Below are 20,478 nucleotides of genomic sequence, written 5' to 3' on the forward strand. Positions count from 1 at the left end.
TTTGTCTACATCATGTCATCTTGCTTAAGGCGTTACTCCGTTTCTTATGAACTTAATACTATAGATGCATGCTGGATAGCGGTCGATGGCTGGAGTAATAGTAGTAGATGCAGGCAGGAGTCAGTCTACTTGTCTCGGACGTGATTCCTATATACATGATCATTGCCTTGAATATCCTCATAACTATGCACTTTCAATCAATTGCCCAACAGTAATTTGCTTACCCACCATATGCTTTTTATTCGAGAGAGAAGCCTCTAGTGAATACTATGGCCCCGGGTCTACCTTTATCATATATAAAATACAAAAATACCTTGATGCAATTTATTTAACATTATTTAATGTTGTGCTTTATATTATCCATCTATCACTATGGGATTTGGTGATTGCAAATAACCGCTAAGGGGGTTGACAACCCCCTTGATTGTGTTGGGTGCAAGTATTCGCTCTTTTGTGTGTAGGTGCTATTAACGAGGTTTCACGTGGTTCTCCTAGTGGATTGATAACCTTGCTTCTTAACTGAGGGAAAATACTTATCTCTATTGTACTGCATCATCCTCTCCTCTTCGAGGGAATCCTAACGCAGCTCACAATTAGCACCTACATGGTATGCTTTTGGAGCAAATACCATTTCATGGAAGGAATCTCAGGAAATGGTAGTGAAATCATGTACTTAATGGGATAATCATCTACCATAAAAAGAGTGGAGCAAAGCAGCCAAACGAGGATTCGCCACGGTGCTTCCAGAGCCAAAGGTGACGTTCCATGCGAGTGCACCCGCTCGTATGAGCGGTTGTATGAGGTGCCAGAACCGCCGCCTCATCCACTACTTTCACCTCGTGAAATCGGATTGGGGATCAGATGAATTGAGAGACGAGAAACTCGTCCAGAAGGGAGAACCCTAGCCTTCGGAGATCATTCGGAGGAGGGATTGGCAAGGACGAGATCGCCATCTTCACCACCAAGCACAGTGGTGCTTCAACATCATCACCATTGTCATCATCATCCACATCCATCTCATTGTAACATCTTGAACCCTAGTGGATCGTCTTGTGTGCCACTTGTGTGATTCGTTCGTGTTTACCATCACCATCCTCATGATGATTGTTGTCTTCATGTGTGAGTAGACCCCTACTTCTCGGGGATATGGATGTACCCTGCTATGTATAGGATCTGAAGCTTTCAAATGGATATGAGATCCTCTGTTGAATGCTTAGTTTATTAGACTTCGTGAATGTTGTGAAGGGGCCCTAGTCAGCATTACCACCGAAAGACCATGAAGTATTTTACTAGTTGTAAAGGTTAGGATGTGAAGCTAACTCAAGGTGACAGTAAAAGCCTTTGCTTCTAACCTTTGCAATTTATAGGGGATATATGGAGAACCCTTAGAGAGGCCGCGTCCAGGGGTAACCCCTGGTTACCTTAGTTGTTACCCGCGGTGGGAGACTACGGTAGTGGCGTGCGTGGCACGAAGTTTACATAGAGTAGAACATGTTATGTACCCGGTTCCGCCCAACAAAATCGTCAAGAGTGGTTCAAGTATCCAGACCATACTATGACAATGCATAGGTTACGCTAGAAACATACCAATGGGGATTCCAGAGTCCCTGAGAATGCCTTACTCCTCTGTCATTCTCACTTGTTATTCGTGCTACAGTTTCTTCTTTACTTTTATGTCATTTACTTTCCGTTCGCTCTGCACAAAAATTACTATTTACTTCGGCCCTCACTTTGTTTGTAGTCTAGAATTCCTTGCAGGCACAAATCCATAATTCACTCTAAGAGGCAACGCTCAATTCATGTGCTCCATGTGGGATCGATACTCTTACTTCAAAAAGGCTACGACTAAACCCTATGCACTTGCAAGCTATCAAGCTTTTTATGGTGCCATTGCCGGGCGGCTGAGCATTTTTGGGCTTTGCTTTGAGTTTTGAATTATCTTGTGTTCTAATAGTTTTTGCAGGTTGCAAGCAATCATGATCTTACAAGAATATTTTTAGCAGGTAGGTGTGGAACTTGTTGCGGGTCCATCTTGAGGAGAAAATTATATATCTATGGCCCCGACTTGACTGGTTAAACATTTGAGATAAATCATTGGTTGCTTGATATGCCAAAAACAATACAATTCGAGGTGATGGAACTCAAAGTCCACATTTACATATTAAAGAGTATGAAATTACAAGTGGGACATTTCAATTGCAAGATCTGACTCATGAAGAAATTAAAGTAAAATTGTTTCCTTATACTCTCGAGAAGGAAGCCGCTAAATGGCCACTAGAATAGCCTGGAGGTACCTTGAATGATTGGAGGAAGTTATTGATACCTCCATTTTGCATCATGTTTTCTTATTGATATTTATCATGTTTTTGGTCATTGTTTTACTTTATGATGCAACTCTAATGCCTTTTCTCTCTTAATTTGCAAGAACTATATGGAGAGGGAAATTACCGGCAGCTGGAATTTTGGACCTAAAAAGCTATAGAATAGATACCTATTCTACGGAGTTCCAAATGACGTAAAACTTCACAGAGATTTTTTATTGAATATATAAAAATACTGGAGAAAAGAAACACCAGAGGGGGGCCACCTGCTGCCCACAAGGCAACAGGGCATGGCCACCCCCCGGGGCGCGCCGTGATGCCTTGTGGGGCCCACAGCTGGCCTTTGGTGCCCGACTTCTTCTATATGAGGGGGTTTTCCCTAGAAAAAACAAGGAGAGGACTTTTGGCATGAAGCACCTCCGTCTCGAGGCGGAACTTGGGCAGGAGCACTTTTGCCCTCCCGCAAAGCGATTCTGCTGGGGATACTTCCCTCCAAGGGGGAGGGGAATCGAAGCCATCGACATCACCAACGATCTTCTCATCGTGGGAGGACCAATCTTCATCAACATCTTCACCACCACCATCTCATCTCAAACCCTAGTTCATCTATTATATTCAATCTTTGTCTCAAAACCTCAAATTGGTACCTGTGGGTTGCTAGTAGTGTTGGTTACATCTTGTAGTTGATGCTGGTTGGTTTATTTGGTGGAAGATTATATGTTCAGATCCTTAATGATATTCAACACCCCTCTGATTTTGAACATGAATATGATTTGTGAGTAGTTACTTTTGTTCTTAAGGACATGGGAGAAGTCTTGTTATAAGTAATCATGTGAATTTGGTATTCGTTTGATATTTTGATGATATGTATGTTGTTCTTCCTTTAGTGGTGTCATGTGAACGCCGACTACATGATACTTCAGCATACTTGGGCCTAAGGGAAGGCATTGTGGAGTAATAAGTAGATGAGAGGTTGCTAGAGTGACAGAAGCTTAAACCCTAGTTTGTGCGTTATTCCGTAAGGGGCTGATTTGGATCCATACGTTTCATGCTATGGTTAGATTTATCTTAATTATTCTTTTGTAGTTGCGGATGCTTGCGAGAGGGGATAATCATAAGAGGGTTTCTTGTTCAAGTAAGAACAACACCGTAGCACCGGTCCACCGACATATCAAATTATCAAAGTAGTGAATGCGAATCAACTAAACATGATGAATGTGACTAGATGACAATTCCCATGTGTCCTCGAGAGCACTTTGTTTTATATAAGAGAACTTTCCGACTTGTCCTTTGCTATAAAAAGGATTGGGACACCTTGCTGCACCTATGTTACTATTGCTATTTGTTACGAATTAATGATACGTCTCCAACGTATCTATAATTTTTTATTGTTCCATGCTATTATATTATCTATGTTGGATGTTTTATATGCATTATTATGCTACTTTATATTATTTTTGGACTAACTTATTAACCTACAGCCCAGTGCCAGTTTCTGTTTTTCCTTGTTTTTGAGTTTTACAGAAAAGGAATATCAAACAGAGTCCAATAGAGCTGAAAATTTACGGTTATTTTTTATGGACCAGAAGAGACCCACGGAGCATCGGAGTTGGGCCAAAAGAGTGCCGAGGAGGCCACAAGCCTCCAGGGCGCGCCCTACCCCCCCCCCCCAGGGCAGGCCCTGAGGGCTTGTGGGCCCCTCGGGCACCTCCTTGACTTGTTTCCAATGCCAAAAATTCCTATAAATACAGAAACCCCCCAAAAGAAACCAAGATCAGAATTGCCGCCGCCGTAAGCCTCTGTAGCCACGAAAAACCAATCTGGAGCCCATTCCGGCACCCAGCGGGAGGGGAAAACCATCACCAGAGGCCATCTTCATCATCCCGACGGTCTCCATGACGAGGAGGGAGTAGTTCACCCTCGGGGCTGAGGGTATGTATCAGTAGCTATGTGTTTGATCTCTCTCTCTCTTGTGTTCTTGACTTGGCACGATCTTGATGTACCGCAAGCTTTGTAATTATAGTTGGATCCTATGGTGTTTCTCCCTCTCTACCTTCTTGTGATGAACTGAGTCTTACACTTTGAGGTTTCGTTATGTTGGTTTGAGTATTGGATTTGAGAACACTTGATGTATGTCTTGCGATGGGATATCTGTGGTGAGAATGGGATGTTCTATTGATTCACTTGATGTATGTTTTGGCACTCAACTCGCGGATTCCCGAGGTGACATTGGGGTAATCTATGCATAGGGGTTGATGCACGTTTTCGTCCTACGTTCTCCGATAGAAACTTTGGAGTGACTCTTTGTCGCACGTTAAGGGATTGCTATATGATTTAATTATGTTATCATTGTTGAGAGAACTTGCACTAGTGAAAATATGAACCCTAGGCCTTATTTTCAAGCATTGCAATACCTTTTTGCTCACTTTTACTACTAGTTACCTTGCTGTTTTTATATTTTCAGATTACGAAAACCTATATCTACTATCCATATTACACTTGTATCACCATCTCTTTGCTGAACTAGTGCACTTATAGAATGTACCATTGTATTGGGTGTGTTGGGGACACAAGAGACTCTTTGTTATTTGGTTGCAGCGTTGTTTGAGAGAGACCATCTTCATCCTACGCCTCCCACGGATTGATAAACCTTAGGTCATCCACTTGAGGGAAATTTGCTACTGTCCTACAAAACTCTGCACTTGGAGGCCCAACAACATCTACAAGGATAAAGTTGCGTAGTAGACATCAATTACCTTGCTAAAAAACAATCTGTTACCGCCACTTTCAGTACTTGCAGAGAACACCTTGCTGAAATCCGCTTATCATTTTCTTCTACTCCTTGTTGGGTTCGACGCTGTTACTTATCGAGAGGACTACGATTGATCACCTATACTTGTGGGTCATTAGTTATTATCTCTATTTTTGCTTATTTTTATCCTCAAGGAAATTATATAAAATAAGAAGAAAGATTGGTAGCTTTCGCAACGTCCAGGTGAGCGATTGGTTGGCACTGATAAAAGGTACTGTAATATACTCTCTGGATGTCCTGAACACTATTACCCTGAATTACCTACTTGTGAATTTCTTTTATGGAGGACTTGATGCACAAAGCAAGCCTGCATTAGATATTGCTTCCCAAGGATCCTTTATGGGCACTAATATTTCCCAAGCTTGGGGGTTGCTTGACAGGATGCGCCAAAATGCTGAAAGTTGGTTCCTATGTTTAAAATAGAAGAAGAAGATTGATCCTGGTTCTGGCAATATTAAATTCTTCTCCAAATCCGAGAAGATGAAAAATCTTCATCATAAACTTTACATTGGAGTTGACCCTGCTTTACGGATCTTGAAAGACATTTCTGAGTTTTGCTAAATACCACGCAAAGGGTTCGTAAAACATAACAGGGAATAAAAAACAATCCGCATGGTGGAAGCAATAATGAAGAAAGCCACTCCGCCTCCTAATCGGAGAGAGCCTTATTTTCAGAAGAAGGCAAAAGAAAAAGGAGAGTCACTCATAACCAAGCATAAAAAGAGTATCGAGGTAGAATGATACGGGATCTCGCCACACTTAATTTTGTGAAAGAACTTGTCGTACGTGTATTAGTGGTTAATAAAGAAGTCCACCTTGGCCGAGATACAACCTCTTATCTAAAAGGGTGCACTGAAGGTAAAGATACATGTAAACATACATTGGCATGCTCATTTGGTAGCAAGTCTTGTTTCGGTCTGTGATCATGGATCTCCGGTCAATATTATTCCTTATAGTCTTTATTCCAAAAAAATATGATGAAATTTCTCCACGTACTCTTGAGCCAACTAACGTGGTTATTAAAACTTGCAGATAAGACTGATAGAGCACCTTGTGGTATCCTCAAGGATGTCAACATTATTATCGGTTCACTCATATATCCTATTGATATTTTTGTGTTGATGATTTCTAAGGATAAAAATTGTCCTATTATCTTTGGAACCTCTTTTCTAAATATTCCAGGGGCATATATAAAAAAGAAGACTATCTCCATGAAGTGGGAAGAGGAGATGATTAAATTTCCCTCTCTGCTGTAATGAACAAGCCATACCACATAGAGTCCCAAGACAAAGAATAGCTGAAATTAAATCAATTAGCTGAAATTCATCTCCAAACACTAGAAGATGAAGTTGAAAGGGTCTTGGTGAAACCCGGATCTCTATTTGAAGATGAGGAGAAAGAAGAGATTGAAATGATCATGGATGCCACTCCCGTGCAACCCCGCTTGAATAAAATATATGAGGTTCTTGAAAGAAAAGGAGACGAGCAATTACCCCTCCTATTCTTAAACCCTTACCTGAGGGACCGAGGTATGAATTTATGGATAGAACTGAAAATTTTCCTATTATTGTTAATGCTAATATTTCAGGAAACGAGAAGGAGAAACTATTGACGGTGCTATCAGGACACCGTAAGGTGTTGGGATATTCAATGAAAGATGTGATAGGGACAGATGCCTCCATTTATTCGCATGCTATTCCTATTGAAGAGGGAGCCAAGCCTGTAATTGTTCTTGCCATGAACTATAGACTCCTTGATGCCTCCTTAAGTACACCACATAGAACTTCATCTACAAAAAGTCAAAGTAGTTTCCATATTAAGTCAAGTTCAAGCAGTTTCCATATTAACAAAAGTTGAAGCAGTTTACAGTTTACAAAGAAGTTGAAGCAGTTCCATATTAACAGAAGTGGAAGCAGTTTGCATTTTACAAAGAAGTTGAAGCAATTTGCATTCCACAGAGTAGATGAAGTAGTTTTCATCTTACAAAGATGAAGCATATGCAGTGTGGACAAATTCGGAATAGCACCATGATTATAAGAACAACCGCCATCTATAAATGGAATCCGCCGCCCTTAACCTAACCCTAGCCAGCCACCTGCAAAATCACAATCTAGATCCACCGCCGCAGGCCTCAAATCACGGATCCGCAGTCGTCGCCACAGGAGCCATGGTCCGCCGTGACCCGACGTACTGCGCGCAGTCCAAATCGTGACGGAGGTCGCCGCCCTGGCCGTTGACCCGAGCTCCTCATGCCTCGAGTCTTAGGAGGAGGAGGTGGAGTGGAGGGCGGCGGTGGCTTCAGCGACCTCGACGACACCGTCAATGGAAACAACCATGACGCCGTCGACGACGAGGAGGAGGTGTGGGGGTTACAAGCCTAACCTTACTTGTTCGGATTGGTTTGATGGTGGCCACGGGGAGATGCAGCATGGCGGTGAGCATGGCTACACATCACGGTAACGTGCACACAACAAGCGCTCTAGGCTTGGCAATGCAAGGATTCTTAAATCTGGGGGTGACGAAAAGAACGGGGGCATTGGTGAACATAAATCATGGGTGTTCCACAACGCATCCGGTTCTATAAACGAAGTCGCCTCAAATACTTTTGAACTGGAAGTGGTTATGATTTTCAAACCGCATCCGTAGATTATTAGAAGCGATTTCTGATTTCCAACCGTCTCCACGGGATTAATAGAGGCAGCTTTGTCACGTGTGAATGTATGGCCGCTGCTAATGCTCGTTTTTTCTAGTGAAGGATGATCAAGAAATGGATAGGCCTCCCGAATCTCGTTCTACGGGGCACTCAATAAAAAAAAATGGATGGATCAACATTTCATGCGACATCAATACCTCTTGATGGCTTCACTCACACTATTAGTACTAATTAAATCATTTGGAATGAGCAGAAGACTCGAGTCTTTTGCGCTATTTTAGCTAACAACAAAAGCAGGACTGAAATTTTCACAAATTGCAGATGCCACCCACCTCAACTCCGACTACAACCTCGCCGCTTCAGGAGTAACGGCATTATGCAGCCAGCAGCCATACATACAAACAACGGCGGAAATAGGCCCCAAGCAGCCCGGGCCGTGGGCTAAAGTAAAGGAAGGAAGGCTGCTCGGGGCAGCCTGGGCCTTGGCCATTTCCTGCCGCCGCCACTGCATACTGCGAACACTCAAACGTTTTTTACTTGACCGGGACTGATTAATTAGCAATGTACGTGTGCATGGCAACGCGCCGCATGATCTTTCACAATAATGCAGCTGGCCTTCACCATTAGAATACGGTGAAATTTTGATCGTCTTTGCTGCTCCGGTGGCAGGACTTGAGTTGTATATTTCCCTCCTGAAAAGGTCCACATGCTTGAGGGCAGTGCTCCTTTCTTCTTTGCTGTGTGCCATACCAATGCTGCATGAACAGTGCATGAAGCTTTAAATAGCGCAGTGTGCAACTCTGCATGGGCATACATACACACACAAGCCAGTAGGCAAAGGGAACTGCCATCAGATCAGCATGGGAACTGAGGCAAAATTCCTCGGCTCTTATTAAGCCGGATCCTAAACTAATCGGGGAGGCCTCACACTTGGAAGTGACTCGTGCTGCTAGAGAGATGGGCGTTTCACGTTTGCATGCTGGGCAGAGCAAGATCTAGTGGCATAGGAACCGGCCATGGCCATCCTAGTAGAGTAGCAGATGCTGATGGCCGGCCCCCTCCTCTACCCCTTTCTTTCTAATCTTGCCGGGAACTTGACGACGCTACGCTACAAGAGGAGAAGCTGGAAGAAAGCAAAATGAAAAGGAAAAAATGTCAAGGAAAGCAAAAGAGGGCACATGCATCATGCATGCATGGCACACGGCAACGGGAAGCAAGCAAAGCAAAGCAGGGCCGTTTTCAGGCTTGCGCGCAGGAGGCATCCCTCCCTAGCACGAGAAGGGCCCTTGCGCCCAGGGCCTCCAGCAACTTTCGCATTAATCCAAGGCTGCCCTCTGGCGCTGCATGCCAATATGCCATTGCCGTCCATGGAGCTGGCCGAGCTTTAATCGGCCATTGCCGATGGCAGGCAGGGCAGGGGCCGGGTGGGGAATGTGGAGGCATGGACGGTCGTGGGAGTGTCGCGACTTTGCTGGGTAGGCGCCATTATCCGACGCGTGTGACCCACCCCACCACGACGCGACACACACCCATGCCGTTTTGCAGCTCCGCCTCCGCCTCCGCCGGCCATGGCATGGTATGGAAGAGGAGGCCGGTCTGGCCCTCCCTGCCGGAGTTAGGGCTCGTAGGCACGTCCGTTCTCGTGTAAAACCTCCATCAATTCGCCAGCTCTGGCCCCGTTTCTTCTTGGGGCAGCATCTCAGGCGAGCCACTCCGGTGTCGGCGTCGACACCTCGGTGGCACCGAGCTAGCTAGAGCAAACATAGTAGTAGTACCGCCACTGCACCATCCGTACTTCATTCATCTTTGTTAATTAACAAACATCCTTTGACGTGATTTGAATAAAGGTTAAAGGATGCTTCTACCGATTGCTGAGACACCGGGTGATCGGTCTGGTCAATGGAGGCAACCACCCGTTGTAGCCTCGCGCGCGCGCGCGCGCGCGCGTGTGAACACCAGTTGATCAGGCACAGGCGGTACGCGTACGTACGTACGTGAACCATCGCACATATCCACGGAGCCGCTTGCAGCCGGTGCAGTTTTCTGGCGGATTCCTATCCTGCGCACACAAGCCGCAAAATGGCAGCACCAGTATCTTGTCTCGGAGTGCACTCGTATGCATGCATGCATGTGTCTCCGCAACCAACCGAGCTCAGCTGGCGACGTCCCGCCGGCGACCCCGTGCATGGCCGGCAATAGCAAACACGGTCCGCAATGGCATCGTCCGCGGCACCTCGTCGCTACCAAACATACGTGCCAAGACAAACGCCCTGCGCGCATGCATGGACCACGCACGTACTATGTACGGCGCCATGGCCACCATGGACCAGAGATCAGCTGCGAAAGGGGCCTAAGAAACCCAGGACGCCAAAGATGATGCAATTCGCATCCTGATCAAGGACAGGCTAGCTAATTGGACCATCCATATGTACGTGCATAGTGAGCGTCTCTGGAGCAAGACTGTTGATGGGAGGAGGAGGGGGCAGAGGAGATGGTGACCCCTCGGTGTTTAAGCCGTGTAAATGAGGGCACTATGGACACCATGGGGGTGGCTTGGCAGGCAAGGACGACTTGAGGGGCAGAAGGGAGGTAAGTTGCTTTTAATGAAACCAACGCTTTAATGGTGCGCATGCCCTGTACCGCGTAGCTGTGGATCATGCATGCAGGTGGGCCTAAGGGTTTGGGCTTTAGGGAAAGGTGGAGAATGAGTGAGATCAGATCATTCTCTCTTTCTCTTTGAGTTTGATCACATCATTTTTCTGCATGCAGGTGATAGGCATCCCCTTTTTTTTTTCCTGAGAATGTGGGAGCTAACATGCCGCCGCATTTTTATTAGCAAGAGATATCAACATATTCTACCATTTCTACTGCACTGGTATTGCCAGGCTTAAGAGACCGTTGGAAGGCAAAACAAGAAGCGGAATCTGTGTCGTTCAAACTTCAAACTTGTGTTGCTTGACAAGAAGCAGAAAGAGAGAGAGTCCCCCCGAGGGATAGAAGTGGAAAACAAAAATTCCAACAGCTGTTTTGCAGTCACGTATGGTTACTATCTCAGGGCCCCCCTCGCAGTACTTCTCTTTGGGCAGCACAGCACGCACCCTCTCTCTCTTTCTCTCTCCAGCGCATACGCATACAAATCCACCCCTAGATTTTGTTTGGATCTTGTGCGTGCGTCCAGCCCATCCGATCCACTCGACTCCACTCGTGAACGGACAATGAAAAAACAGAGCCGGGCAGGGCCAGAGACACAGCCACCTTTAATTGCTAGTACCAGCTAGAGACCTAGCAGCAGCAGCGTAGCATGTCGCACGGCACTGTGCTTTTGCAGAAGCATGCAGCTAGCCCGGCCTCTGCCTTGCTGCAGCGTCTACCCCTACGGCTAAGAGCAACTCCAACGGACCGACCCAAACGGACGGCGATTTCGTCCGCTTTTTGTCCGTTTGGGTCGGTCAGACGGACACGGATGCCCGCTTCCGCATTTGGGTCGGCGCGTGCGCCCAACGCTGGCCTGAGACCCATTTTGACGGCGCCAAAAAAATAAATGCATATTAAAAAAAGAAAAACAGCATTAATTAAACATTAAAGCCGGCCACGAAGGCCAGCGAGAGTCCACGCGTCCACATTTGCATTAAAAAAAAACAGCCTAAACTACGAGGCGGCGCGCTGCCCTAGGCGTCGTCGTCGTCGGGGTCCGTGAGGTCGATGAGTGTCGGCGCCGGCCCGGCCCAGGCGAACGCCGTGTTCCAGAGCGCCTCTCGAGGTACGCCTGCTCCTGCGCCGGCGTCGCCCCCAGCCAAACTGGTGGCGCGGACACCCACTCGCGCACCACTCCCCTCCAGGAGAAGCGCGCGATAGGCTCGGGCTCGGGCTCCGGCTGCGGCTCCGGCTTGATGGGGACGGCGGGGCCATCGGCGGCACCACGCTGTCGCCCGCCGCGGAGAGGGCAAGGGCCTGCGCCATTGCCGCCTCGTACCGGGCCTCCTCTTCCGCCTCCGCCGTCTCCGCTCTGCGCCGCTCGTCCTCCTCGCTCTCCCGGTAGACGGCCGCAAGGGCCGCCTGGTAGGCGTCCTCCGCCGCCTGGTCCTCCTCGCGGACGACGAGCGGCGTTGGCGGCGACCTCCGGTCGACCTCGCGCACGCCCCGTCGCCTCGCCTCCTCGTGCTCGAACGCGAACCACCTCGCCCAGTTGGGCGAGTCGGTTACGTAGGCCTTGTCGAGGCACTGCTCCGGCGTCAGCAGCGCCCGCCGGCGCCGCACCTCCTCCGCGTGAGCACGAGCCGTCCGCGGCGCCGCCGGCACTGGGATCCTATCTGGATCCAGATGTCAGTCGTGCGGCAGCGTCACGTCCGGATACGGCAGAGGCTGGCGGTTCTGCTAGTGCCACTCCGCCTGGTGCACTGGCACGTTCACGCGCTGCCTCTGCGGGCGAGGCGCCGGCGGAGGTGGGAGGAACTCTGAGGGGAAAGGGATGGCGGGGGACTTGCCCTTGGCCTTGCTGCCGCTGGCGCCGGAGAAGAGGCCCATCTCGCTGTGGTTGTGGTGGCTAGGGTTTGCCGGCGACGAGGGAGCAAAGGTGGGCAGATGTGGACGGCGAGTTTGGATGAGGACGGCCCCGCCGCACGATCGGCTTAAAAAAGGACGAGCGCCGTCGCTGACGCGTGGGCCCGTCGTCATAAATTAAGCTGACTGCGTGGGCAGCGGGTAGTTGGACGGCCGCCATGTGGGGACGCGGCGGATAGCGAGAAGGCGCGTGAAGCGTCCGTTCGGCGTCCGCGCCGATGCATTTGAAACGCAAATTTAAGCCGCAAATGCGTCGGCGCGGACGCGACGCGGACATGATTTGGGTTTGGGTCAGCGCGTTGGGCCGCCACTTTTGTCCGCGCCGACCTAAGGACCCAGGCCTTTGGAGTTGCTTTAACGCCACGAACGTGGTACGTGCTCTGTATGCCTCTTACACACACGGTCACGCATCACTCGTACCACACAAGGGGTAGACAGGCTCATACTAGCTTCTCTCGTGTACATGATGCTACATTTTTCTGCTAGTATGGTTCTTGTTTGCATCGGTCGCTTTGTTGGTTTCTTCTTTCTTGTAGTATGTGTGCGAGCCACTTTGCTGGCCTGTTTGTCTCGCCCTGTGTCAGGCCAGATAAGGGAATGCATGGCAGCGCGCAGTGTCGACTGTTGGGCAATAGATGCGACCGCAGAAATGGTTTTAATAACGTACCCATAGCTACATATACGAGCGCACAGTGACATGGGCCGTGCATGCATGCATGCGGAAAACGCAATGCATCGGTCGCCATGGACGCATGCATGCTGCATGCACCGGTCACGAGCCGCTCCGATCGATCTTTCCACCGTTGAACTTTGTTTTTGCCACTCGTAGCTTTTGTTTCCTGCTGTTCCCCTACCTCTCGCAGCTGCACGCTTGTTGATACCTTCTGGCCACCTAGCCATAAGCTACGCCGTAGGTAGCCTGCGCCTCTCCTACTCTCGCGCCATGGCCATCGCATGCATGCATGCAGGTTCTTCCCCTCGTGATCCATCTCCTGATATTCTACTATTTGCTTGCTCCTAGCTAAGTGCTTCTGCAGACTTAATTAATTTCAGAGGAGAGCTGGGAGTAACATAAAGCCGATTGATCGTGACGTCTATCCGCCCCTTGCCTGTGGACGCGCAGAAAGAAAGAGCACTCGATCGAGCAGCTCCGAGTTCCAAAACGAAGAACGGAGTAAGTTGGACGTGACACTTTGACACCTACCACCAGAGATTACTTGCTGGTGTTGCTGTGTGAGTTGTGCGATTAAATGGGTACGTAAGAGCAACTCCAACACACCGATCCAAATGGATGGCTTTTTTTGTTCACCTTTTGTTCGTTTGGACCGGCGGCCCGCATGGTCCGTCCCGCCCTGTTTGAGATTTGCGTCGGCAGTGCGCGCAACACGCCGATCTATATATGCCAATATGGCCGGCTGGTCGTCCTTTTTCAACAAATAGCATAAATTTTGCATTATTTCATACATAAATTTTACATTATTTCACAAGTAAACATATAGTCCACAACCAAATAAATAGCATAGTTTTACAAGCCGAATAAAAGTAAAATAGTCTCACATAGTTTTGCAAGCCGAATAAAAAAGATACATCTATTGGTTGTCAACATGAGCCCACATATGCTCAACCAAATCATTTCGCAGTTGCATGTGAGTTTCCCAATCACGCATGTCATGATGAAATAGGATGGACTGTTCAAACTTGCAGCTCCTCCATGCTCAGGCACAACATTCTCACCCTGAAACTGAAACCCTTGATCGTACAGACGTTCCGGGCGCTCATTTTCTATGATCATATTGTGCATAATCACACAAGCAGTCATCACATCCCACAGTTTCTTCGTGCTCCAAGTCTTAGCACGATACCGAGCGATGCCCCATCAAGATTGCAAAACACCAAAGGCACGCTCGACGTCCTTCCTAGCACTCTCTTGCTCTTGGGCAAATCTTTTCCTCTTCTCTCCGAGAGGGTTGGGGATTGTCTTCACAATAGTGGTCCACTGAGGATATATACCGTCACCCAGGTAGTATCCTTTGTCGTAGATGTGGCCGTTGATGGTAAAATTAACCGGTGGGATATTGCCTTCGGCAAGCCTAGCAAACACCGGCGACCGTTGAAGCACGTTGATATCATTGTGTGATCCGGCCGTGCCAAAGAAAGAGTATCGGATCCAGAGATCTTGAGATGCCATGGCCTCAAGTATGACAGTGCAAGCCCTGACATGGCCCTTATACTGCCCTTGCCAAGCAGAAGGACAGTTCTTCCACTCCCAATGCATGCAGTCTATGCTTCCAAGCATCCCTAAAAAGACCTTGTTGGCATTAATCTCCAACAAGCGGGATGTATCTTGAGGAGTCGGATCTCTCAAGTACTCAAAGTCAAACACGATTACCAAATCGGGCGCCCTGTACATCCGCGTATCTCATGTCCGGTGTCCTATACTCATACTATATATTCAACGTCATAAACTACTCCACACAGATCAAACAACGAACAAAAAATCAGCGTCAAACAGACAACAAAATGCACATAAACCCAGTTTACATCACCCAAAAGGGCACCAAAATTCATCGCCGGACATGTTCCAAACTTAGACATCTCGAAAACGATAATAATAAACGTAGGAGGAGCGTCTTCACCACTTCCTCCCCGGTCCTTTGCCCATCCGGTCACTGGCGCAGCTGTAGGCGTCCGCGGCTGGTGGTGGATCGGCCGAGTCGGAGGAGTCGTGGTCGGACGAGGAGTCGGAGAGGACGATAAGCCCCTTCATCCGCCGAACGACCATGTCATGCTGCCGATTCAACTTCGCCACCCGAGCCGCCTCCGCTGCCTCGCGCTCCGATTGCTCAATGGCAACTTGGAGGACCTTGGCATTTTTCCTCCGTAGACGGCGAGCGTCCGTTTCAACGTCATAAGTGACCGGCGGTAGACCCCAAACGAGGAGCCGCTCGTCCTCGGCCGGCTCCGCCGGCAACCGGCAGGGGCGGCACACAGGTTGCTCCGCCGTGTTCCTCTCTCTTGCCCGTTGCCTCTCACGGCGGGCGCCGGGCGCGTCCGATGCTGGCATGCGCGTCTAGGCCGGCAGAGCGGATACTAGAACCAACCACTGCCCATGCGGAGCACCAGCCGGCTGTGGAAGGGGACGACGAAGGGCAGCGCGGACTGAGCAGCCCCAGCGAAGCTGCGCGCGGGTCGAGGAGGGGGAGCTATGGCGTCCGCGCTGCGCCGGCGTGGGAGCGGCGACAAGGGAGATCCGGAGCTGCCCCCGTGTCCACCTTGGACCACCTGCAGTGCAATGCCGATGGCCAGCTACTCGTCGAGGTTAGGTCGGAGTCGGAGCGGCAGCCGAAGCTTGACATGCTTGCTGGAGTCGTCGTATTCGATGCACGTCGGGGAAATCGGAGAGTGGAGAAGAAGGGACTAAGCGAGATAGGAGAGTGAAGTTAGTTAGGGTTCCGGATAGAGGGTTTTTTTTGTGAAGACGGAGTGGGGTTGGTGGTGGGTCGGGTTGACGTGCGGGCGCTTTTGGGCGCGTCTGGGCTGCCCCATATCTGCCCTATATTTTGGCTGGATACGAGGAGCTATGGACATCCCGGACGTTTGCGGTCAGTTTGTGACCCCGTATGGGTTATTTTTTTACCCGTCAGTGATCGGTTTAAGGCCCCAGCTGTAGATGCTCTCAACAGCTAGCTAAGGTGAACTACATGAGATGAGCAGGTGATGAGCAGAGACGAGGAGTGGATGGATGTGGAAAAGAAAAGGAGTCGTTTGCACGCGTAGACTGGCGCCTGAGAAAGGGTGGAGGGAATTCTGTGTGGGTGCTTTTGTGGAGTAAAAGTCGGACAAAGATGAGGCCCAGCTCGCTGTGGAAAAGGTAGCTAGTGTGAGGAGACAGTTTGAGATTACTACCAAGCATCCCACTGCGTTGAACTAAACGTGTGTAATTATAGAGCTACCGACGAACCTGGACCTGCCTATGATCAGGGTGGGTACCTGAGGTGCCAAATCCTTGATCTGGTCTCTTGTAATGTAATTAAGTTCTCCCTCCGATCCTTTTTATTTCCCTTAAGATTTGTGTCAAGCCAAATTTTACAAAAGTTTACTAAATTTATATTATAAATATCAATATCTACGATACTATATATAATATGATACTACATTTCATAATGAATCCGGTGATATTTGATTTGGTATTATGAAGGTTGATTTCCTTTTTTATAAGTTTAGTCAAATTAGAGATACTTTGAGTTCAAGTGAAACTATGCAGACTAAATAATTACAAGAGGGAGTAAATTCAGCCACCATCAACGTCACCTGTTTATTTCCCTGCAGTAGCTATTTGCAAGTTCACTAAAAACATTTTCAAGTGTAAGTGTATTTTGTGCATAGGCACATGGCCAAGACAGGGACACCGCCATCCTTGTTGGTCGGGTGGACAACGCGGCGTGCAGCGTTGTTGCAGTCAGAGGCAAGGCAGGGATGGGAGGAGAGTTCGGTGGATAGAAGAGGAAGACGACGAGGTGGTTGGGAGGAAGAACACGAGGAAAAATTAACTTCCAGCCCTAGTTTAAAAGACCGGACCGGCAATCGAACCGGTGAGGCTATCGGTTTAGCTTTTTACCGGTTGGATCGCCGGCTCAACTGCTTCGATCGCGACAAAAAACTGAAATGTTTAGGTCATTTTTCTAAATATTGAACTTTTTGAAAAAAACTAAAATGTTTAGGTTAATTATTCATCATCTGTAAAAGAGGTGATCAAGGCAGTAAAAGAGTTCTTCAGTTCGGGCGTCATGCCGGAAGGAGTTAATAATACTGTTATAGTGCTAATACCGAAGAAGGAAAACCCGAGCTCCCTAAAAGACTATAGGCCTATCAGCCTATGCAATGTAGTGTACAAAATTGTTTCAAAATGTTTGGTAAATAGATTGAGACCACTGCTCCATGATTTGATAGCCCAAGCGCAAAGTGCCTTCATTCCAGGGTGAATGATTACGAACAATGCTCTGATTGCATTTGAATGTATCTATAGCATTCAAAAAAGTTCTGACGCAAAAGGAAAATATTGCGCATACAAATTAGACCTCGCAAAGGCCTATGACAGAGTTGACTGGAATTACCTTGAAGGGGCGATGAGAAGATTAGGTTTTGCAGAAAAATGGATACAATGGATCATGACTTGTGTGAAAACAGTAAAATACTATGTTCGTTTCAACGGGAACCTGTTGCAGAGCTTCACTCCTACGTGTGGTTTGAGACAGGGAGATCCAATTTCCCCTTATCTCTTTCTCTTTGTCGCTGATGGGCTCTCACGGCTAATACAGAGTAAGGTGGAAACAGGTGAATTACAGGAGCTGAAAATTTGTAGACAAAGCCCTGGTATTTCACACATTTTATTCGCGGATGACAGCCTGCTATTTTTTAAAGCTAATAGCGATCAGGCCAATAAGGTAAAGAACATCCTGGACAACTATGAGAGAGCCACTGGACAGCTAATAAGTCCATCTAAATGATCCCTGCTCCTTGGAAACAAATGCTCACAAGAAGATGGACATGACGTAATAAATATCCTGAATGTAGTGACGGTGACTTTTGAGGAGAAATACCTGGGTTTGCCGGTTCCAGAAGGACGTATGGTAAAAGGAAAATTCAAGCACACAAAAGATAAAGCGAGGAAAAGAATGAATAATTGGACAGAAAATTATTCTTCTAGTGGAGCTAAGGAGACACTAATTAAATCAGTGGCCCAAGCGATCCCCACTTTTGCAATGAGTGTTTTCAAGTTCTCAGCAACCCTTTGTGAGGAGCTCATGCACATGACCAGAGACTTTTGGTGGGGAGATGAGAAAGATCGTCGACGTATTCATTGGTTGAGTTGGGAGAAACTTACAAAACGTAAAAGCCAAGGAGGTATGTGATTCAAAGATCTTAAAGTTTTTAACCAGGCTTTTCTCGCTAGGCAAGCCTGACGACTTATTGCACATCCTGACAGCTTGTGCGCCAGAGTACTTAAGGCAAAATACTACCATGGGGCTGATCTGCTAGACACGGCGTTTATTCATAATGCGACGCCGGGTTGGCAGGGCATCATGCATGGTTTGGAACTCCTTAAAAAAGGATGTATTTGGCGCATTTGCAACGAAAATAGTGTCCGCATTTGGAGAGACAATTGGATCCCGAGAGGAAACATGAAAATAAACATGAACCCAACAAGCTGCCAAACTCGGTGGGTAGCAGTCCTCATCGACCAGGAGAGTCACGCTTGGAAGGAGGATTACATCACGCGTATATTTACACGCGAAGACGCAAATGATATTTTAAGTATCCGACTACCAAATTATGATGATGAGGATTATATTGCTTGGCAGCCCGAAAAAAAAATGGAATTTTCAGTGTTCGTAGAGCATACCGGTTAGCCATGGACGAAAAGGATTCTGTGGTGATTGGGTCCAGCCACAATACCCAAGGGGATCGCAGTATTTGGAATAATATCTGGAAGACAAATGTACCCCAAAAAGTACGTATTTTTACATGCAGACTAGCAACGGAGTCAAACTAATAGATTTCGTCGCATCCCAGGCCTCACCCCGATTTGTAATGTATGTGGGGCCGAGGATGAAACAGGCTTCCATATGGCACATCGATGCACATTTGCAAGGGCCCTGTGGCACGAACTCAAGGAGGTACGGAACCCGCCCCTGAGCATGAAATAGAATATACTGAAAGGGATTGGGTCCTAATCCTGCTAGATAAGGTGAGTGAAGATATAAAACAAAAATTTATGCTATTTTGGTGGCGTGTTTGGCACCATATAAATGACGCGATCTTCGCAAAAGGTAAAGCGAAAATTTCCCACTCTGCTCGTTTTCTGCAAAACTACCTTGCAAACCTCCGCTTGATTGCGGAGGGAACTTCTGAGATAGATCGAAAAGGGAAAAGTCCGATGGTTAAATTGCCATCTGTGCAACAACATGATAATACAAAGGAAAAAGGATGGACAAAGCCAGAGCTCGGATGGGCTAAGGTCAATGTTGATGGAAGCTTTTTGGAGGAAAGTAGGAGTGGAGCCTGGGGAGCTGTGATTCGAGACCATGATGGAAGAATTATCTTATCAGCTTGGGATTATATACCGCGGTGCAATGGAGCGGACTGCGCAGAAGCCATGGCTTGCCTAGAAGGACTACGAAAGGCAATGTCGGGGACGGATCTACCCTTAATCATCGAGACGGATTGCAGCTCGGTGACAAAGGCGCTTATCCTCTCGTTTATTGATAGATCGGAGGTTGGAACAATTGCAAAGGAGTTTCAAGCCATGAAAGGGAACAGAGAAGTTAGAGTTTGCAAAGTAGATAGAAGGGACAATAGGTTAGCTCATAGTCTTGCCCAGTTGGGGCGTAGAGAGTTGCGTGGTGGGGTTATGCAAGGCACAATGCCAACCTGCGTGTTGAGCGAGGCCTTGCACGATTGTACGAACTATATTTTCTCTACTTAATTAATACAACTCTCTATTTCAAAAAAAAAATCATCATCTGTAGCTAGCACACTTGGTATTGGGTCTTTGGGCGAGCAGTTGCTAAAGGTCAAATGGTTTGATTCCTAGTTTAGACACGATTTTCTGATATTTTGCTTTTTTTTGTAAAAGACTGAGACATCTTAAAAACCGGACGAAGCCTCAGTTCTGGGTTTTTTCGAATGGACCATCAGTGCGGTCCGGTTTTTAAAACTATACTTCCAGCAAACAAATATCAGGCAACTTGCGCACAGTCCATCCCTTATTTCCCATCATGGCGAGTGCAATATTTCGCTTGAAAAGATTCTTTATTACGTCCTTCGTTCATAAATATAAGATGTTTTAGATATTTTAATATGGACTACATACAAACTGAATTGAGTAAACAAACACACTAAAATGCGTCTATATACATTTAAATCTGAAAAAACATCTTATAATAATAGTGAACGTACGAGTAATTTTCAAATGTTATTAAGGTTTTATCATTTTATAAAATGCACACCTGCAAAATCTGTTGTTTGTTTTAATAAGGACAATAGTCACAAGCCACCAAAGACTTGAAAGAGCAAAGGTTGCCGTCGCACATTGTGACGAAGATTGACGACCGAGGAAGGTCACCGACAGT

This window comes from Triticum aestivum, chromosome 5D (genome assembly GCF_018294505.1).
Source record: "Triticum aestivum cultivar Chinese Spring chromosome 5D, IWGSC CS RefSeq v2.1, whole genome shotgun sequence".
Taxonomy (NCBI): Eukaryota; Viridiplantae; Streptophyta; class Magnoliopsida; order Poales; family Poaceae; genus Triticum; species Triticum aestivum.